The 23,534-nt window shown below is 35.6% G+C and overlaps 1 protein-coding gene across 4 annotated transcripts in view; it reads right to left on the bottom strand.

Annotated features, from left to right (window-relative positions):
• Dgk (diacyl glycerol kinase 1) overlaps positions 1 to 23,534 on the bottom strand; it is a 494,377-nt gene that overhangs the window by 419,930 nt on the left and 50,913 nt on the right. For all 4 annotated transcript variants that reach the window (XM_067774053.1, XM_067774054.1, XM_067774056.1 and 1 more), the window contains exon 2: positions 23,388 to 23,512. The gene's annotated coding sequence lies outside the window, so the exon portion shown is untranslated. The remainder of the gene's footprint in view (positions 1 to 23,387; positions 23,513 to 23,534) is intronic.

Genomic DNA, 23,534 nt, shown 5'->3' with positions numbered 1-23,534 from the left:
AATGGTCCTTCTTCCATTCTTAACCCTAAATATGCGATTTTAAGAGCGCTTCATAAACTTCGTAGTTACCTTAAATTTTCTTCTTTTATTTGAAAGTATTGCTAAATGTAAGTACTACTTTTTTTGTGTGCCGGTGTAATTAATAAAAATGGACTCCGATATTTTTTTGGCAGTTATTTTATGAGCGGAAAATGAAGCGCAAAATCAACCAAATTATTGGCCTTTATTAGTGCGGCTTAGACCTGGTAAATTTACTATCGATCAGATCTTAACCATATGTCAAATCTTGAAGAAGACTCAGAAATATTTCCCATCACGTATTTGGAAGGAGAGGACTTTTGGATCGGCATTATGAGTGGAATGCAATATTCCTTTTAAGACATTTTTATGTGGGAATGTAGAAAATCTTAAAACCAGGAGGCGTTATTTGACTTGAATAATCGATATATCGCTACTGTGCCCACCTACTCGATACTATAGAAGGTACTTGTACGAGGTAATCCACAACGAAAAATACTCGGTACTTGAGCAAATTACTGGGAATGTATTCGTAGTTACTCGTATCGGAATCACACTACTCCAAAATGATATAACTACGAACTGTTCCAAAGCAGTTATTATATGATGCCCAAAACAAGACCGAAAGTATGCGGAAACAGTTTCGAAGTGATCCCGGAGACATCCTAAAATTGATGATAACAGGAGAAGAGGGCCTCTTCCCAGTTTTGTAAACCAAAAGTGTTATCAATAAAAAAATTTCTTTAAAATTTCTAGTTAATGTTTTTTCAAGTTTAGCTTTTGTAAATTCTCAGTAAAAAATCGGCTCACAAAATATTTCAGCTTATCAAAAAAGTGGGCAACCGCATGAAGTCTGTCCTGTACCTATTTCTAGTTTTTTCATTATTATCATGCAGCGCGGCTACAACGTGAATTTGCCTACACAAGCCTGCCGCTTAGAGTTATTTCGCCTTTCTATTTTTTTTTTTTCAGCAATCCAAGAATTGAATGCAATTTTTCAGCAACCCGTTTTTTGTGTTCAATCCTTCATCCCTCATTCTGTTGCTATGCGCTTTTCTTAAGCTTGCTTTTGTATTTGACGTGCGCGCAGCAACTTTGCTGCCTTACAGCGCCCACGTGCCTCCCATACTCGCTCCGCTGATCAACAGCCTTGACAGCAATTTATTTTTGAAACGTGACAGTCAATGTTTTTGTCCAAATCACTGACCTGGGGTGAGGAGGATATGCGTGCGTGCGTGCGTTTTTTTTTGCCAACTGCAGTAAGTTTTCTTTCATTGTTATTGTTATTATTTGTACTCTTACGCCCATGTCCTTAATGCGTCTGCTAACGATTTTCACGTTTGTAATGCAATTTGTTGAAACAATTGAAAGGAATTTATTGCTCAGCTGCATTGGCGGCGCGGTCACGAAATCCTTACCTTGATATGGCACGAAATGGCTGCGCATGTTAGAGAATTTTTCGCTGTAACAGCAATAGACTCACGCATAATGAAGGTATGAGTAGCTATGTGCGAAAGAGCTTGTATGAGTAGAAATTGCACACTTCATGTCACGTTTCAATTTAACGTCACAAAGGATCAAGAGCGTAGTGCACGCAACGTGAGAGCCGTAATTTGAGTGAAGTGAGAACGTTTGTGATAAAGAACTTTAAACTAAGATACTCAGCAGTAAAAATGTAGCGCGCTATAATTAGAAATCGTATTTAAAGAATTTATTTTATTTGCTAAGACACAACCTGCACTCCGAATTTAAAGTACCCACTTAATTAGATAAAACGGGCAGTAAGGCCCGGTTTTTCAGTAGTTGGTTAAGCTAATCTTACACTAAGTTTGCTTAAACTCTATTCAAATTTAAATTCCAGTTAAACTACTGAGCAGTTTTTTAGTCACAGTTTAAGGCCGCCTTTAGGGTATGCTTTCTTGTGCGGCGAGATTGTTTTTTTTTAGTATATAGATAATTTGTAGATACGGCAACAGCTGGATTTTGTTTACCCAACAAACATGGAAAAAACTTCTCCAGCGAGATATATATCTAGTTCCGGAAGCCATATCCAACATCATTATTTAATTATTATTAAACCCGATAGTTCTCGAGTTAATATCCAACTTCATTCTCCAATCACTATCCAGCCGTAATTTTTTGTCATTAATATTTTCCAATTATTATCCTAATTTCGAGATATTTTGAGAAATTCACATTTCTCAAATGAATATTTAACACATTTCTCCAGTTGATATCCTAAAATTAATACCGAGTTGAGGTGTAGTTCTCCAAGGTGGTACCACCAAAACTAACAGCTGTTTATTGTGAGAAATAAACACCTGTTTGATGGCAGTAATGAAGCACAATTAATCAAAAATAAATATTATAGGCGGCCGTCGTGGTGTGATGGCAGCGTGCTCCGTCTACCACACCGAAGATCCTGGGTTCACGCCACGGGCAAAGCAACATCAAAATTTTAGAAACAAGGTTATTCAATTAGTAGAAAGTAGTAGTAGAAACACTCCTATTGTATTTCTGTCATGAAAAGCCCTCAGTGAAAACTCGTCTGCCTTTGCAGATGCCGTTCGTAGTCGGCATAAAACAAATTGAAAGAAAAGCTCGCCCTAAAATCTCTTCGGAGGTTATCGGGCCAAACATTTATTTATTTTTTAAATTATATATAATTCATTTAATTTTCGTAAAAATACTGTAGTATGGAATCTTACAATTGAGTCCAGTTAGAGAACCACAAGTTGTTAATTAAATTTTTTCAACTTAAGTAATAGCATTTTTTGCTTTATAAAAATTCCCTCTTTTGCTGAGTACGCTATGATTCTCAAGTTGGGCCACTGTTTCGAAATAACTCTAGAGATTTTAGAAGTACGCCTAGTTATCTAAGTGAGCTCTAACGGTACTGAAGCCCAAATGCTTATTGGGTATATTTGACGCCATTTCGAACGAACCATGCCAGATCGGCCGCTTAAGCTTAGCTTGAACTTCATTTAAAGTAGACTAAATCATCATCGACCTTATTAAAATATGGACAAAGCAAATATCGACCATATTGGACATCCAAGTCAATGACATACGCTACCAAATTTCCTACTCCCAAAAATACGGGGTGTGACTTATGATCATCACCTACATTTTAGCTGGCATGCAGCCGCAATTATACCTAAAGCTTCGGTCTGCAACAAAGAAACGCTCATAGCCACTGTTGGATAAACCTAACCGATTCGAAGCTGTGATAACTCTCAATTCTTCATGTCAATGTTTCCAACAGAATGGGACTAGAATTTAATTGGAACCTGATCGAAGAATGGCGATGAAGATGGCAAAACGCCAAAGCCGGTCTATACCCTCACCAAAAATTATAAGGATTGACGGAAAATCGTTCTAAAATAATTCTAACGAAGTGTTAACTTTACAGTGGTGTAAAAATGACCATTTATCGAAAACTGTTTTAGCCTATTCTACGTTTTATAGCCTCACGCATCTACTATGATGTTTTCATGAAGATTCATTTAATCTTATAAATTTAACTTTCAACCAGGCATGCTTAACCAACGAAACGATATCATTTCGTTACGATAATCAACGTTAATAAACGAAACGAAGTCATTTCGTTTCGTTTATTAACGTTAAGATCGTCAAATTAACGAAATGATTTCGTTTCGTTTTCTGCCATATCAAAACGAAATCAAATCGTTTATGTTGATTATTAATTTCAAACTATGCTGGCAAAGCTGATTGATGGCGGAGTCATTAAAGGTGAAAGCATTAGCCAAGCTGATTGCAACTTTTCTCATGAATTTTGACAGTACAAACATTTCTCAGAGTATTTTTGACATTACCACCAACGAATTACACAAACAAATTACATAGTGTTTGTGTGTGTATGTGCGCTCGTTGTTACCACCTTACGGCTTCACCATGGCTATAGCATTGCCAGCACAATTCAAACATAAAGTATCACGTTTTTGTTAACGTTTTTAACGTTAACGAAAGCTTTTCGTTTCGGTTAAAGACGAGATACAATTTATCTTGATAATTTCTTTATCGATAATATTTCGAAGTGTTTCAACGGAAACGGTGGAAATTTTTTGATAAACGATTAGCTTAACGTTAAGGTGCATCCCTGCTTTCAACCAGGCATGCTTAACCAACGAAACGATATCATTTCGTTACGATAATCAACGTTAATAAACGAAACGAAGTCATTTCGTTTCGTTTATTAATGTTAAGATCGTCAAATTAACGAAATGATTTCGTTTCGTTTTCTGCCATATCAAAACGAAATCAAATCGTTTATGTTGATTATTAATTTCAAACTATGCTGGCAAAGCTGATTGATGGCGGAGTCATTAAAGGTGAAAGCATTATCCAAGCTGATTGCAACTTTTCTCATGAATTTTGACAGTACGAACATTTCTCAGAGTATTTTTGACATTACCACCAACGAATTACACAAACAAATTACATAGAGTTTGTGTGTGTATGTGCGCTCGTTGTTGCCACCTTACGGCTTCACCATGGCTATAGCATTGCCAGCACAATTCAAACATAAAGTATCACGTTTTCGTTAACGTTTTTAACGTTAACGAAAGCTTTTCGTTTCGGTTAAAAACGAGATACAATTTATCTTGATAATTTCTTTATCGATAATATTTCGAAGTGTTTCAACGGAAACGGTGGAAATTTTTTGATAAACGATTAGCTTAACGTTAAGGTGCATCCCTGCTTTCAACTTAATTCCCAATTTGAACTATTCCACATATATTTCTCCCAAACTTTGACATGAGCTTTCCGTGCAATCAAGGGTCATTAATTTATAATTGAAAATATGTACTAATAATTTTTTAGTTGCATAAATATTTGAATAAATTATTTCTATAAACTAATTTGTCAAATATTTAACTCAAATTAGATATTATGTATTTATAATATTGATAATATCTGGATGCACTGGATTATGAATGCTTATTCCAAAAATAATAGAATTTAAAATTTTAGTAATGAATCATTGAGCGAAAAGTTTCACTCATGCATATGACACTACGTTGTAGGGAGATATCTTATTGAGCTACGAGAAATCAGTTTTAATTCAAGTAACTGGTTATATATGAATTGATTTATAGTTAATGGATTATTGGAGGGATTTTGGCAATCTCTTGCTACAAAGTGGAAAAATCAGCCCGATTTCAACTAACCAATAACTGCTTATTTATCAGTTGACTTGCAGCCAGTTAATTAATATTGCGACTATTGCTGAATTTTAACCATTCTTTAGCTGCCTGCAAACTGGTTATGTTTCATTTCACTTTTAACTAGTAACACTTTTGTGTTTATCTCTTTGTGTGTTCGAGAATAATTTTTCGAAAATTTTAAGTTTTGAAATTGCACTTCTTTTAAATCCATCTTGATATTTGGAAATGATTAAAATGCTAATGCATTAAGTGTGTTTCAAGTTTTATTTATTATTGATTGACGTTCGCCATAATTTCCTGCAGGTAATATTAATGTAAAAAGTCCACATACCAATACACATTCATATTCGAATATAAAATAATTATTATGTGCATTAAATGAGTACAAACAAAAGCAAAACTAATATTAACCTCCTGATTACGTATGCGTAAAAAAAACACTTTATGAAAATTGTAAATATTTATACCATTTAAATATCGCGTGAGCGAATAATATCAAATTTCATACTTTATACATAGTTACAATAGTAGGCATGTATGGTGATGAAACTTTTAGAAAAAGTATCGATATCATAACTCATTAAAAGTTTTTATGAAAAGCATCGATGCTTATATTTAAATTCACTTGAAGTGCCAATTTTATTCGTGCTTCCAAGTAGTTTATAGAAGTAATTGCTATGCGATTTATTTACTGCTTTAAATTTTGATTGCCTACATTTTAAATTACTTAATTCAACAAATAATTTAAATCTTTCATTAATAAAAGTTAAGATTCTTCGAGAAGCTTTTTGGTCAACCAAAAATTTATTATTTTACGTTTTTGATTTAGCGCTATGTTAATAAAGCAATTAATCACATTTCTAAAACCATTTTGTTTCTCCCTTCACTTGTAACTAAGGCTGTACGATTAATTGATTATTTACAAATAAAAATCCTTATTTAATCGATTATTTAAAAATTTTGTTAATTTAAAAGAAAGTTTCCTCAAGTGTTTGGTTTTTTGGTTAATCTAAAAGAAAATTTCAAGAGTAATCACCATTTTGATTAATCATAGTTTTAATTAAGTGTTTAATCACATTAAAACAGTTTCTGTAGTAACATATTCAGCAATTCAATATTTAATATTTATTTCTCCAAGTGAACTTTTGATTAGTAAATTTAGTTATTTAATCGACTACAATTATATTCCTTTACTCAGTAACTTTTCAAAAAAAAAAAAAAACAAAAAAAAAAACAAGAACAAAAAGGAGCAAATTATGTATAACACAGCAGCTATTTTTCGCGTTAAAAAAACATTTTTGACGATTTATGATATAAGAGCATTTATTCACTTCAGTAAGTGACAGACTGGACCTGAAGTGCCTTTGCGACATTTTTGGCATTATACAGTGGTGAAGGTGAATGTGAGTGATTTCGAATGAAAGCGTCACGACGTCATACATAATCTGGTCATAAAATAGGCTCAATATATATATATTTTTTAAATATATCGATACTAACTACTCATTCAGAACTCATATCAATCGATCGTTAGCTATACAAATATAACCGTGTTTTTTTTTTTTTTGAATTTTCCATAAATAAATGTGTATTGGCTTGTAAGTGTGTGTGTATGTTAGCACATAAAAGCCAATTTTTATTAATTTTCAAACATAAAATAAAATAATTGCTCATTAGTCAAAGTGTGGCGGTGAGTAAATGCAAATAAGCAAATAAAACCCGATTAAATGCATGGCTTAGCTTTGGGTTGAAAAATGCCACAATGTATTTATCTTTGCATGTGATGGTAATATAATTTATTTATGAGGATAAAGGAGTAAAGGGCAGCAGAAATATGTATTGTTTATATTATTTAAAGCTGATTAAAATTTAAAAATATTTTTGTATGAATCTTGATAAGCTCTAAAACGAATAACGGTACATGGTAAAAAGTATTATAGGAAATCTATATATGCAACGCCACCTTTCAGGAAAATGCCAAGACTTTTTTCATATAAAACTGCTTTTGTTCAGTGGTATTAAAAGGAGAAAAATGTTTCGACTTGGGAACACATAAACAATGGCAAAATTGTGACAACTGGTATTAATAAGAATATTCATTGGCTAAAATCTTTCCTTTTTCCGCTCTCCAAGGAAATTTTCATTTAATATGAAAATTGATTATAGTTAACCCTACCCGCCCAGGACAGGTATTCGATATCGGTAGTATGTTAAAGATAGGTTTTTGATCGCTGTCAGACCTGCCCTGACTAGCCCGGACTCAACCGGATATCTATTGGTTGTGAAGCTAAAGCATCTGGGTAAAGACAGGAGCATTTGAATACTGGCTCGTTGACTGCATAGAACGATGGCTATTAGGATTCAAGAGCTGTGGGTAACACGCAAGTAAAAATCGATGCTTATACTATATATGTGATTTAACCTACAGCTAGCAATCCACTATGATCTGATTTTTGGAATTCTATAAGCGGGTTTGAAGTAAGCTGATTATCGATTAAGCCGATCACGTGGAACTCTTGTTCTCCTAGTCGAATTTGTGTAAGCATATGCGGAGTAATTCACGCATATGTCATGAAATCGTCTCATTTACTTAGCTTTATATATAGTTAAGTTAGGTACGCTGCTTGGAGTTTATAAAATCGGCTGGTAGATCTATAGTGAAAAGTATGGTTAAGTCGTCAGCTGCCGTAGTAGCAGTCAAGGCAGTTTATGAGGTCAAATCGTTTATAGTTAAATTGTTCTTCAAGGTCCTGTCCTCTACCATTGGTTGGCAAATTGAAATGCTGGATAAGGTCGATAATTGTTCGATTTTCACGTGTAAGTAACGCGCTTATATTGAGGCGATATCCACGCAAGACAACATCTGACAAGATGTATATACATAGATATTAATATATTCGAGATCGATGACCCAATAATTATATCTACCTTGAAGTTTTAAGTAATTGTGCCTACGGCTAATGTTGGGATTTTTCTGAACGATGTAATTTGTGATGAAAATTATACCGCCCCGTAACATCTCTCACGGCCTTTGCAGGCGTCGCATGTCTGGTGGTATACGATAAATTTTTTTCACTTGGTCCCTTGTGATACGTGTGTTATGTAAATTCATAAAATGAGTTCAAATAATTCACTTTAGAATATCGCCAAGATAGAATTCAGGCTTTGTCCGGAATTGATTACCAGACGCGGTCTAAGCTGGCAAAAACACATATTAAAAGCCAAATCCGTATTGCTCTAACTGCCTACAAAATACAGCGTATAATATTTTGCATTAAACTCATTTTTAATAGAATTTTTTTCGTTGGGCTGACATTTTAGGAAAGGACTGTGTTCGAAAAATTGCAAAGGAGTAGAATTGTTTTAACCAGTACTCTACTCTTATTTGAATTACTGATTTTAAAATGTCTTAAAATTTGTTTTATACACTGAAAGAAAAAGACTGGTAAATCAACCGAAATACGGGTCAATTCAACCAAAATTTCTGTAAATTTTTATCCATCGCAACAAGATGTTGAATCAACTGCGCACAAATCGTTGATTCGTAATTGACCGTTTTAGTAGTCAAATGAAAAAAAAAGTTGTTGCGACAGCTTTGTACGAAAGTACCTATGTTGTGGAATTTGCAAGGCAGATGAGTTTTAACTGAGATCTTTTCATATCAGAAATACACTCGGAGTCCTTGCCGAACAGTGCCGAGGGGCGACCGCGCTTAGGAAAATTTTCTTCTAATTGAAAAACCTTATTTCTAAAATTTTGATGTTGCTTTGCCCGGGGTGTGAACCCAGGGTCTTCGCTGTGGTAGGCGGAGCACGTTACCATCACACCACGGCGGCCGCTATATACATACGTAAATATGTACATACATTTAGTACACAGCTTACATAAGCACAAAGTAGAGAGCGCAGTGAGCGTAAAATTCTCTTTGAAATTTGCTCATGTATTGACTGTTGATCGCTGTTGAAATGAGCAGTGAGATCAGTTGTGTTAACAAAAAAATCAGTTAGATTGATTAGGAATCTGTCAATTTTACAGAATTTTGTTAACTTAAGAGCGAGAATTTCTCTTCTCTCAACTCGGTCAAATTAACCATAATTCGATAATTTTCAACGAATCTCCGTTAAGTTAAGAACAACAGAACCGATTTGTTTATTTTACTAGCACCATTTCTTTCAGTGTAGATTTTAGTATCTTAAAAAATACAGGAACAGCTCCAAAAAATATTATTTAAAAAAATGCCAAGCATTCTTCAATTGCCCAGCATTTTGGACAGTTTGGCATCTTGAAGATTCAAAAGCGCATATTCGAACAATATTTCAAAACATTATTTTGTAAAGGCAAGGACAAATCTCAGCCACAAAAAGGTAAAACATAACCTTAGAAAGAACTTCGCAGCTTTCTCATGCAGTCCTTCGTTAATTTTTGTAATTTTAAAGTTCCTCTGGCTTCAGAGAATATTCTTAATTTGCTACTCTAGCCATTGGCCTGTCGCATGAGAGATTTCGGAACACATTTTGAATGTATTCTTTTCATAAACTTATCGTTTTAATTTCCGAAAAAAGGTTTCAAAGTAAAACATTTCACCTAAACGCTGTGAACAGGCGGACAAATTCTTGTCCATTATAGAGCTTGCGAAAAAAATATGTGCTTAGTTTTCACATATTGTTTGGAGTCCGCGCGGTTCGCAGAGCGTTCATTTGGAACTCCTGTACCGTAAAAGTCTTGATTCCAAACTCTTCGCGTGGTCATCGGGATAAACATCGGAAAATAGCACCTTCTGGTCTACCTTTCTTGACTTATTGTTGGGTTTCTTCCGAAAAACAAAACTGATTTTTCTCTTTGGTTTTGATCACTAACAAATTTTTCTACCAGAACCAATCCTCCAGTAACGACCAATTCAGCTTAGATCGTTAATCTCATCTGTAGATGATTGCGTCTGCTTTGGTTCATAATCAATTTTTTATAACATAATGTAAGGGTGGTCATGAAAACTTCCAAAATATAGTAGATCTACAAGCAACAGGCCTAGGTTAGTTTATCATTTTTAAATAAATAAAAGCATCTACGGGAAATATGTAAACGTGATAAATTTCTGGCAAGTATTTGACATTGATTTCTGAAAAAGTTTTCTAACTGAGTAAATGAAAAGACAAATATTGGTTAAAATGTGGAGGACAAGTACTTCGAACGCATTTTTTATTTCAAACGTATATGAGGAGTTTTAAGGCGGTTGTTTTGCTGCAAAGAATTAAGTTTTCCTTTTCCTCCCACGCGTTTCATCACTGTTCGTGTCTTCTTCAGAGAGTCGAAATTCAAAATTAATTTTCATATTTTGTCGAAATTTTTCCAGTCGTTTATGCCTGGATTTTGTCTTGCCAGGATTTGATCGTGTCTGCTTTTTGTATTTCGGGATTCAAATCAAAAAGGAGCGAACTAAAAAATCTTAAATTTCGAAGTTATGAGTACCTCCGGGCTATCCTTTTCATTACCTACCGAACTGTTTACTCGATTCACTTATGCTTCAAATCAATCAGCGAAAAAAGGCTTTGTAAAAAATAAAAATTGCATTGACGCATATGAGGGAGGTAGTCAGCTTTTCGCGTTTTCTTAACAACGCGGTTTTACGAGCTGGTCGGTGTTATGCAATCAAAGTTTTTGAAATAATAATTCTATGTTGACGATCGAAGTTTTTTACACATATCTCAACATAATAGGGAAGGTGATACCTTCATAAAAAAGTTGTTTGTTTTGGAGAATTTGGTACTCAAATCAACAAAAGTAAACTTGAACTTAAGCTCCACATCACATTTGAAAGTCCTTCATATAAAAATGAGAACCCGATAATCGTTTAATCTGCAATATTTGATGGTGTCGTTTTCATTCACGTAGCAAGATTTTGATAATTTAAGTGTCTAAGAAGATTGCAGTCAAAATAAAATAACGGTGAATGAGTTCGAGTTCGCATGTTGCAAATAACACCAGACAAATCACACACGTTTTATGGATTACTGAGTTTTTATGTCTTCACTGTTATCTCTTCTATTTTAAGAGTTTTTTCATTCTCAAATCTCAACAAAACGCTCACACTTCGCTTGCATAATAAATAATTGTTTTGCGTCATTGACTGATTGACTGACAATACTTAGAGAAAGAATTTATTGCATTTTTTTTGCTACGCCCACTTTTCACATGCCAACTTTTATGTGCAAATGTTTCATTGTTCTTACCTTAGCCTTAGCTTAACCAATCTATATTGCACACATTGCTGGGAGTTTTTATATCCTGAAGCCTATGACTTGACGCATCAGTGCACATATCGTTTCTCTCAATATCATTTTGATGGCCATTCGGCTATTTGACACCTGCCAGAACTTTCATTTTGTTGATACTATGGGGCGCAATGATGGCCATAGTAACAAATCAATTTTTTCCAAGAACATTTTTATTTGTGGTAGCAATATGAAATTGGATTGATGCATGGCTCTAATATTGAAATACCGCAAGCATTTTTATTTATTTATATAAGCTCACCTCTGAGTTTTGTGACGCACATCTATGACATTGCTATGGGCTTTTGTGTTTTATCAAGGTTTTTTAATTCTGGTCGTAGTTCGATTACAGAATAACAGTAAACTAACAGGGTATTCACCGAAGAGATGAGGGTACAGCTTGTTTTACTTCTCAAATATTGTGTCCTTTTCGATGATGTAAGGGTCCTCCATCTGTCTTCTTATAAGGGTGGTAGGATGCCGGTGACCAATAACTGCCAGCCCCGTCTAACTTTGGATATTATATGGTCCACGTCTATTGGATGATTTGCATGTAGAGATACATTGTTCTTTATTTCGATAAAACCTTCCCGATACAGGTCCCTTCGTTAAGTAGCTGGTGGTGTTACGAAGATGAAGCACTGGAAGCTTATAATAAAGATAAGAAGGAGGATAAAACCACAAGGCAAGGAAGATAAAAGCGCTAACAATAGTTAGTCCATGCTGAAAGGCGAAGATAACGGGAAGTCAATGAGCTCGATGATGAAGCAGAAGGCAGGACGGGACGAAGAAAAGAGAGGTGGACAAAGTAGAGAGAGTAAGTTGGGAAGTCGTAGTGAACCCAAACGACGGAAAAATCAACACTTGGTGTGGACTAGAGAAGCTGATCGGTTTGAGGGGGATGCGGCTATGTGCAGAATAAAGAGGCACGAAATTGATAAGCTCGCTATTAAGAGTCAGTAATAACCCAGTCCAGATGTTAGACCACACTCGTCAACAAGGTATATAGGGCAGCTTACAGCGACTTAAGAGGTTAGAAATAAAATAACTCCGGAAGAGCTTTCCTGTTGTCAGAAGCAACTAAAATCCATAAACTCTAAGGTTAAAGGGCTCAAAAAGTCCTCCCCAAGGCAGTCGGACGCATAACGGAGTGTGTCGCTTTATATCCAGCAGAGGACACCCATAGCCCGTTACACTCCCCTCTACCTTTAGGGAGTGATTTTTGGTTCAGGCAACAACAAAAAATGTAGGACTAAGACTCGAAGGCAAATGGACTCCGAAATCAAGAAAGCTACCATTTTGAAAGCTGCAAGTCAGGAAAAGGAAAGGGCAGGTGGTGTCGTACTAACGAAAGATAGGAAGGTGTAAGAAGTAAGACCTACAGATAGTTGTACCAAAACTCCAAAGTCGAAGCACAAATGCGCGGTTGGAGGTGGTAGATAGAGCCTCCATCGTACCTAAAATTATTTTATGGGTTTTTATGCACTCTGTTATTTCCGCATTATAAAACCGAACCGAATATACCGAAAAAGTGAAATACTTTGTTAAAAAATTGCTGTTGTACAATGCTATTATTACTACATTTTTTGTTGCCGCAATTAACCAATTTATAAGCCAACGAACTAATTTATCTTATTGATTGCAGTTGCTGCGGCATAAAGCAATCAGATTTTTAACGGTTATACATAAAAGTTGTTGCTGTTGCTCATGTGTGTAATAGGGCTGCACGTAATACGAATGCATATCCGCACGCGTTCAACTTGATCAATTGAGTTAAAGCTCTCCGAAAACTTATTTTGCCACCCAGCACTTAGTGTTGTTGTTTAAAAATACATTGTGGCAGCTCAGTGCGTTTTTGTAATAACAGCATAAGTAAACAAAAGCAAAATCTGATGCTTTTTGTTTCTTTTCAGAAATCAACTATGATACGTCGTTACGATACCGGTTTGTTACTGAAGTATTAGCCGTATGCTATCGGTTTGTTATCGATAATAGTATTATCAACGAGATGTCGGCTTGTAAAAGGTAATAAAAAATGCATCGTTAACAAATAAATAACTCGTCGAAAACCTTGCTACCGATAACAAACCAACAACACTTCCAGAAAAATGCGATTAAAAGCAATAACGCGCCGAAATCGCTTGTTTGGCTCTTTTTAAATGGTCCCGACATTACACCGAAACAATCCTAACAAGGCATCGACATGGTATCGGAATAATTCGAAATTGTCCTGAAACAACCCAAACATGGTCCCGAATGTACAGTAGCGAAAAAGAAATAGAAGTAGCATTTTAAAAATCAAATTTCGTAAATTAAAACGGATTTGTTGAGTTGGTAACTGCTTTTGAGTTTGTAAATCTCAAAAGCGTTTTCTAAAAATATCGACAAATTTCCACCATTTTTTTTTTTAAACTCAGAAGTTTTTTGAGTATGCATTTTTGTTTGCAATTATTTTAAGTCCAACAAAGTATAAGTTTTAAATCTTTGAAAATTCGCGTTAATTTTTGTATTTTTGGATTTCAAATAGGCATGTATGGAGGAAAATCGAAAATACTCCAAAAAGATATTCAATGTGAATTTTAAAGACCTTTAACTTGTACTTTTTTTTTAGAGTTAAATTGACATGTTCTAAATTATCGTTAAATTTTCGAATTTTCTCGAAAATATTTTCGAGTTTGGTATGCATAGTTTCAGATACAAAATGCACAGAAGTTTTTTCCTAAAATATCGAAAATAATAAGAAAAGAATTTATCTGACAAAATTTGATAAAACTTTTTTTCTGTACAGTAGACCGAAAAAAATCCAGAAATGATCCATAGTAGACACGAGCGGCCACCGCAAATATTGGAGTTGATCCCGAAATTTTACGATCCCGAAGTTGTTAAAGAACGGTGTTAAAGCATAGTTGGGGCACTAAATTTTATTGGTGCCCAACTATGATTGGTAGATGCCGTTGGCGAGTTGGAATAAAACATGGGCAAACAATTTAACAGTGAAAAAATTTAGTTGTAGTGGAATTAAAAATTTAGTGCACTAAACTCAACCATGACGCTACGAAACTATTTCGAAAAGATCCATAGCGAGTTCCGTAGAAAATTTTAACTTTCAGAAAATAGTAAAAAACTCGTTCGCAAAAGTCACAAAATTTAGTGGTAGTAGAAATGAAAATTAACTGCACTGTGACCAACTATGCTACTAAGCGAATAAAACAAAGAGAGAGTTAAAGAAGAGTTTGCTCTGGTAAGTGATGGTAGGGGCGCAAAATGCTTGTATGCTGTTCGGTGGTAAATACTTGATTTCTACGCTTGTCCGCTAATTGGACCGCAAAATGAGCGTTAAACTGCATTTACTCACACATATACATACATACAAACGAATAATCAAACAAAAATTCTCGCGTAGTTTAAATGAAAAGTCAAACCCTTATCAGCAGCCAGCATGGACAAGGCAGTTTAATATGAAATTTAAAAGCGGCAAAAAATATGAAATGCTTTTGTTTGCGCACCGTTAAATTTTCATGCAGAATGGCTGAGCGTTTATAAATGCATTCGTATAAAGGTAATAATTGAGTTTCAATGAATGTTAAAAAAAAACCAACACAGCTTGTGGGATTTCATTATTAATTCTGGCAATTCAGTTCAGCATTCTGTGGCATATCTGCGCTGAAATAATTTGGGATTAGCTTCGGTAGAGTTTTGTTGACTCAATATGTAAATGTTAGCGATTTTCATTTAAAACTTAAATAACTAATCTAAACTTCAATATGGCATAAATTGCTGGGGCAGTGCATATTCTAGTAGAATTCGACCACTCTTAATGTTGCAAAAGTGTCTTATACGAATAATTTGTAATGCTAGCCGTTTAACGCACTCGATGATTCTCTTTAGAAGATTAAATATTCTCCCTGTAAGACACTTGTACTACTTTAAAGTATTAAACAATTTTTTTATGAGAAGGGTTATCTACATAGTCCAATATACACTTCACTTATGTTAAGGAGCAATTCTAATGCAAATTTTACTGTTCCCGCCTCACGCATAACTCTGTATCGAAACTTCTATACCATAGTTTCGTGTATGATTTTCAATAAGCTTCCCGAAGATATACAAACAATTCGAAGAATAAGCGTTTTCTTAAAGCAGCTAAAACTATGGCTTGTTGGGTTGAGCCATGAAGATATTGAAGTTCTCTTACGGCCTATCACATAATTTGGCTTCCAATTTAAAAACATTGCAACATGTTTTCTTGCTACTTTCATATTTTACTCAATATGCTCACTTGTAAGTTGCTTGCTCCGTAATATTTAAATACTTTATTTTAATATTTTATTCGCCACCAATATTAAACCTTTCTAACTCCGTTTAAATGTTATTTGATTGCACCCCGCATTATAATTTCCACTGTAATCATTTTGATAACTCAACGCCATTAGGTATTATCTTATTGTATCTATTTTATTGTATGTTCACCAATGTATTAATGTTAAAATCTGTTAAATTTCATTTCATAGGATAATACTGAATAATAATAAATAATAATAATAACAAAAAAAGCTGCCTTTCTGTGTGTTTCATTTGTGGCATAATTATATTCAAACAAGGCAAACTGTACTATTTTTATTGCTCATCACATTGGTCGACCTCTTGAATTTTCAACCAATTTTTATACTCAGTTGAGCAGAGCTCACAGAGTATATTAAGTTTGATTGGATAACGGTTGGTTGTACATATATAAAGCAATCGAGATAGATATAGACTTCCATATATCAAAATAATCAGGATCGAAAAAAAATTTGATTGAGCCATGTCCGTCCGTCCGTCCGTCCGTTAACACGATAACTTGAGTAAATTTTGAGGTATCTTGATGAAATTTGGTATGTAGGTTCCTGAGCACTCATCTCAGATCGCTATTTAAAATTAACAATATTGGACTATAACCACGCCCACTTTTTCGATATCGAAAATTTCGAAAAATCGAAAAAGTGCGATAATTCATTACAAAAGACAGATAAAGCGAAGAAACTTGGTAGATGAGTTGAACTTATGACGCGGAATAGAAAATTAGTAAAATTTTGGACATTGGGCGTGGCACCGCCCACTTTTAAAAGAAGATAATTTAAAAGTTTTGCAAGCTGTAATTTGGCAGTCGTTGAAGATATCATGATGAAATTTGGCCGGAACGTTACTCCTATTACTATATGTATGCTTCATAAAAATTAGCAAAATCGGAGAAGGACCACGCCCACTTTAAAAAAAAATTTTTTTAAAGTAAAATTTTAACAAAAAATTTAATATCTTTACAGTATATAAGTAAATTATGTCAACATTCAACTCCAGTAATGATATGGTGCAATAAAATACAAAAATAAAAGAAAATTTCAAAATGGGCGTGGCTCCGCCCTTTTTCATTCACCAATACTTTTGAAATTTGGTAGGGGCATAGATTTTATGACGTTAACTGTTTTCTGTGAAAATGGGCGAAATCGGTTAATGCCACGCCCAGTTTTTATACACAGTCGTCCGCCTGTCCTTCCGCATGGCCGTTAACACGATAACTTGAGCATAAATCGACATATCTTTAATGAACTTAGTTCACGTGCTTACTTGAACCCACTTTATCTTGGTATGGAAAATGAACGAAATCCGACTATGACCACGCCCACTTTTTCGATATCGAAAATTACGAAAAATGAAAAAATGCCATAATTCTATACCAAATACGAAAAAAGGGATGAAACATGGTAAAGTAATTGGATTGTTTTATTGACACGAAATATAACTTTAGAAAAAACTTTATAAAATGGTTGTGACACCTACCTTATTAAGCAGAAGAAAATGAAAAAGTTCTGCAGGGCGAAATAAAAAACCCTTAAAATCTTGGCAGGTATTACATATATAAATAAATTAGCGGTATCCAACAGATGATGTTCTGGGTCACCCTGGTCCACATTTTGGTCGATATCTGGAAAACGCCTTCACATATACAACTACCACCACTCCCTTTTAAAACTCTCATTAATACCTTTAATTTGATACCCATATCGTACTAACAAAGTCTACAGTCACCCCTGGTCCACCTTTATTGCGATACCTCGAAACGGCGCCCACCTATAGAACTAAGGCCCACTCCTTTTAAAATACTTATTAACTCCTTTCGTTTGATACCCATATTGCACAAACGAATTCTAGAGTCACCCCTGGCCCATCTTTATGGCGATATCTCGAAACGGCGTCCACCTATGGAACTAAGGATTACTCCCTTTTAAAATATTAATTAACACCTTTCTTTTGATACCCATATTGTACAAACAAATTCTAGGGTCACCCCTGGTCCACCTTTATGGCGATATCTCGAAAATGCGACCACCTATTCAACAACCACCACTCCCTTTTAAAACCCTCATTAATACTTTTAATTTGATACCCATATCGTACAAACACATTCTAGAGTCACCCCTGGTCCACCTTTATGGCTATATCCCTAAATGGCGTCCACCTATAGAACTATGGCCCACTCCCTCATAAAATACTCTTTAATGCCTTTCATTTGATACAAATGACATACAAACACATTCCAGGGTTTCGCTCGGTTCATTTTCCTACATGGTTATTTTCCCTTATGTTGTAACCATAGCTCTCAACTGAGTATGTAATGTTCGGTTACACCCGAACCTAACCTTCCTTACTTGTTATTCATCTCTTTGTTGGTTTATTTTAAATATTTTCAGAAAAAACTTCTATGAAGTTTGTACCTAAACTTTTGCAAACCAATTTTAAAAATATTTTGCAAAAATTTTGAAAATTCGAGAAAGTTTTACGAAAATTTCGCTTTTTTGGAGTTCTCTGAATATTTTTAAATTTGTAGTTTTGTAGCCCTGTTCATTATAGTCAACAAAGTACAACTTACAAAAAATTTATTGGGTTACAAAACTGCATATGCAGAAAAAAATCAGAGAAGTTGAAATAAAAATCCGAAATTTTCGTAGAACTTTCTCGAAACTTTGGAGATTTTGTAAAAAGCTTTTAGATTGATTCGTATACATATAGTGAGAAAATTTTAATAACCTTTTTCTTAAAATAGCGAAAATAAAATTAGAAGAACGAAATTTGATAGAAATTACCATTAATATTGTTACGAATTTACTGCAAATCCTCTTATTTGCAATCCTCTGCTAAGTTCGAATCACTAAACTGTTGAATAAATAACTCCAATATTGAACAATAGAAAAATGGCCTTTATTAAAGTACTTCACAATAACACTTATACTTTGCTACTCGCGTACTTAATCAAACTGATTGATAGCTTAACTCAAACTGAATTACTTCTTACTCGCCTGCCCCGCTTTTATAGTGTACGCTGCATACTTCTAGGCTCTTCGATTTCCAGAACTTACTAGTTTGTTTCGGCTACAAAATTGCCAGCCACAACTACGTGCACAAATTATTGCTCTCTCTTGTGACAACTCAGATAAGATATATGCATGTGTTTGTGCATTGCCGCTCCGCTGCTCGTATACGCGCATGGTACATATATGTAGACGCAGTTATTGTTTCGTTTATGTAGATACATAATGATTGAATTATTGATGTGCATTCACGTCACTGCTTAGCATCGGCTTAGAGACGATAGCATCGCTCAGTGCTGCTAACATTCGTTACACTGCCCTCCACCTAAGTCTGATCGCCCCGATCAGACAAATCTCTCGATCTAAACGCTGCTAGCATCGCCAAATGTACCACTCTTCTATTTCGTGATTTCCCAATTGATTGTATGCGGCAGATGACATCACTGATCGTCTTCACAACTCTGTACGGGCCTTCCCAACTGCACCGATATTTGGATGGAACACCTTTCCGCCGGTGATGGTTGTATAGCAGTACCAAATCTCCCTCCCGGAAACCTTTCGAATTATTGTTCTCATGGTAACTGTGTTTCATCGTACCAATCAATACCTTGGTTCGTTCCTTCACACCCTGTTGTTTGGCCAATGAACTACTTCGTAGAGCTTGCGCTTGACGGATTGGCTTCGCATAATCAGTATCGTTCCCACATTTCACAACAGTAGTGCGCTCTGGCTTGAAACTACCCTCGCATTCTTTCTCGGAAATTCGTTGCTTCGTTTTTCTGCGTCGTTTAGGTTTTTTCAATGCCAGTGTTTCTCTCGCAGGTACTTTTGATTTTGATTTATTTGGCCCATTCGATATATCAGCCTTTGCCTTTGACTTTCGTGGTCTTTGTCGAGCCTTTTCCACCAGTACCCGATTACTGCTGAACCCTTTTTCCAAACTAAAGCTAAGTGGTATGTCCTGGTTCTTATAGCGCATAATTTTCCTCCGCATATCGATCCTGACGTCATGGTCAACCAAGAAGTCCACTCCCAATATGACTTCATCAACGATCTCCGCCCCAACGAATTTGTGTAGAACCATGACTTTTCCAATTAATACCTCACATACCACTTCGCCTTGGACTTCATTATACTCGCCTGTGACCGTACGCAACCTTGCTCCAGGTAATGACTTTACTCTCCTGTAGACCAAATCAGATCGAATCAAGGAATGAGATGCCCCCTTATCTACAGTCAGTACACGCTCTTTACCATCCACATTCCCTCTGATGGTAAGACTGCTTGATTTCCTTCCAATCTGCGACACAGATATCACAGGACATTCAATAGCCGGGGCAAGTTTCTGTTCTTTACATCCGACACGCTCTTGCTCATTTCCGCCAGCTTTGCGTTTACGGCCACCCACATTGTTGGAACTATTAGGACCAAGATCGCAATGACGTGCAATGTGACCTGGGTTGCCGCACTTGAAACATTTAATAACTCCGGCATTCTTCTGTTGAGATCCCTTCAGTGCTCCCAAAATTGTGTCTACCCACTCTGGCCTTTCTACTTCCACGCGATGAGCTTTGTACGCTGGCTTACTCAAAAGTGAGGCTGTTTCCTGAGTCAGTGCATGCGATACCGTTTCAGCAAACGTTAGTTTTGGATTCGCATATGTAGCCCGCTTCTTTTCCACGTCCCGTATGCCATTTATGAAACTCTGGATTTTTACCCTTTCAGTGTATTCCACGGGTGCGTCCGCATCTTTCAATATCTGAAGCAAACTCCTGCAATGTCTCATTTGCTTTTTGGTAGCGGTTTTGCAACTCAATTTGGAATATCTGTTTTCTATGCTCGCTTCCATAACGTCGTTCTACAGCAGCCATCAATGCTTCATAATTGTTCCGCTCTCCTTCGGGAATCGTCTGTAGGATTTCCGCTGCTGGCCCCTTCAATGCCACGAACAGTGCAGCAACTTTATCTTCCGCATTCCAGTTGTTCACTGCTGCGGTCTTCTCAAACTGTAGCTTGAAGACCTGGAAAGGAACAGAACCGTCAAATGATGGTGTTTTTACCTTTGGATTACTCGCTGAAACTGCTGGACGATTTAGTTGTAACTGCTCGATACGTCCTCTCAAAGCATCCACCTCGGCCTCGATTTTATCCTGTCGACCACTGAAGCCTTCATGAAACTGGGTTAGTTTTTCTTCCATATGCGCTTCCAGTTTAGATGATATACGGGCTTCCTGCTCTTCTAGTTGTGTGGAGATCTGAGATGAAATCTGTGCTGAAATTTGTGCTGACATTTCCGAAATACGCGTTTCTTGTGCTTCAATCTTTGATGTTATACGTATCTCTTGGGATTCCATCTGTGATGACATATACGTTTTCTGTTCTTCTAGTTGAGATGACATATACGTTTTCTGTTCTTCTAGTTGAGATGACATATACGTTTTCTGTTCTTCCATCTTGGATGTTAAACGTGTCTCCTGCGATTCCAGCTGAGATGTCACTGTCGATGTTTGAGCAGTTATTGCAGCCAATATCATGTTCAAGTCTGTGCTCGTAACTGTCTGCGATGTTTCGTTTTTCTCTTCAATTTTTGTTGTTGTTTCGTCCCCATCAGGATAAAAGACAAACTCGTCCACATCAATTCCTTGCGACTCCATTACCTCTCGTAGCCGTGCTTAAAGTTCGATCTTATTGCCAGTTGTATTTAATCCACGGTTTTCCAACTCCTTTTTCAGTTGCTGGATCTTCAATCCACTGAACTTTGCCATGTCCAAGTTGTATTCCCAATCTTCGGAATTTATTCAACAATTCCTCTTCTGACACCAATTGTTACGAATTTACTGCAAATCCTCTTATTTGCAATCCTCTGCTAAGTTCGAATCACTAAACTGTTGAATAAATAACTCCAATATTGAACAATAGAAAAATGGCCTTTATTAAAGTACTTCACAATAACACTTATACTTTGCTACTCGCGTGCTTAATCAAACTGATTGATAGCTTAACTCAAACTGAATTACTTCTTACTCGCCTGCCCCGCTTTTATAGTGTACGCTGCATACTTCTAGGCTCTTCGATTTCTAGAACTTACTAGTTTGTTTCGGCTACAAAATCGCCAGCCACAACTACGTGCACAAATTATTGCTCTCTCTTGTGACAACTCAGATAAGATATATGCATGTGTTTGTGCATTGCCGCTCCGCTGCTCGTATACGCACATGGTACATATATGTAGACGCAGTTATTGTTTCGTTTATGTAGATACATAATGATTGAATTATTAATGTGCATTCACGTCACTGCTTAGCATCGGCTTAGAGACGATAGCATCGCTCAGTGCTGCTAACATTCGTTACAATATATTTCTGATCGCTGCTGTATATGTTTATCAACTTCAAAAGCTACATATTTCCACTATTTGTTTGATACCTTAACCTCGTATCAATTAATAGCGAAAACTGGTGTCTTAACCCTTTTACAGAATAGCGAGAAATCCTATCCGCGGAGCTGAAATATATGGGGCATGTGACCAAAGAATGTAAGCAAAACTGTACCAAAACAAGAGGAGCCTATTCTAACTTCATATGATATTATTTAATTAGCCTCAAGGGAAGTCAGTAACTAGTGATACAAAATTCTGGTTCAGAACTAGTCCTAGAGTGCCAAATAAGTATTAGCTCGTTAATAGCCAGATTTTCAGTTATAAAATCGACAAAAAAACTGCTACCAGCTTTAACGAGCTGCGGTTACATATGAGTATGCCTCTCTCTCAACACTATTCCACCGGTACGTAACTATCGAAAAAGTACCAAAAAGAAATTTGTATATAAGTACATAGTTAGGAACTAGTGAAAAGTTAAAGCAGCGGGGACAATTTCCATCGCCTAGGACATCGCCATGTTAAATTCGCCAGTTGAAAACATGTAAAAGAGATAGATGGCGAACTATTAGTGGTTCAGAATGCAGTAGAAATACACTCATTTTGAACTAGAGACTCTCCTTACGGGGTAGTTTCTGTGACTTTTTGTTTCAATTCGGTATATTATTTTTCTTGGTTATGAGACATTTTTTGACTGGAAGTGGGAGGAACCGTAAAGTAACCATGCCTATCATTTACTTGTTAAATATTTTATTAAATTAAAATGGAATTTTTGCAACTCAGTAATCTCTGTTGCTAAAATATGTATGTAAATTTGAACATTTAAGCATTTAAAAAGTTTTCAAATTCAATTTCCAATGCAACATTCGCGGAAATCTCTACATTCACATTCAGTATGATTATTGAAACCCAAATTCCGACGATATAAGTATATAGAAAATGTTCCCACAACACAACAGAATTAAATTTATTGGCTCTTGTATGTTAGTGATATAACTATTGACGTAATATTTTAAGCAAATATTTTGTAACATGAAACCAAATATTCAACTTTTCCCGACCTCAAACAATTAACATTTTTTAAATATATTTTTTTAAATACAAAAAAAGTTTTTGTACATGTATTGTGATTCGCACTTCCATGTAAAAATTTGAGCACTGATTAAATAATAAAATAATCTTTACTCACTTTTTGTTTCTGATTTATCCGTATAAACGCAGTAGCAGTTAAAAACTATAAATGAGCCTTAATTTCGCGTGGTATGGCTACAAACACTTCGCTGGGCATTTCATTTTTGTCATTGGGTGCTTTACCTGAAAATAGAAAACACATTTT

The sequence above is a fragment of the Eurosta solidaginis genome, chromosome 3 (assembly GCF_040869045.1).
Source record: "Eurosta solidaginis isolate ZX-2024a chromosome 3, ASM4086904v1, whole genome shotgun sequence".
Taxonomy (NCBI): Eukaryota; Metazoa; Arthropoda; class Insecta; order Diptera; family Tephritidae; genus Eurosta; species Eurosta solidaginis.
This window is presented reverse-complemented; position numbering and strand designations above follow the sequence as displayed.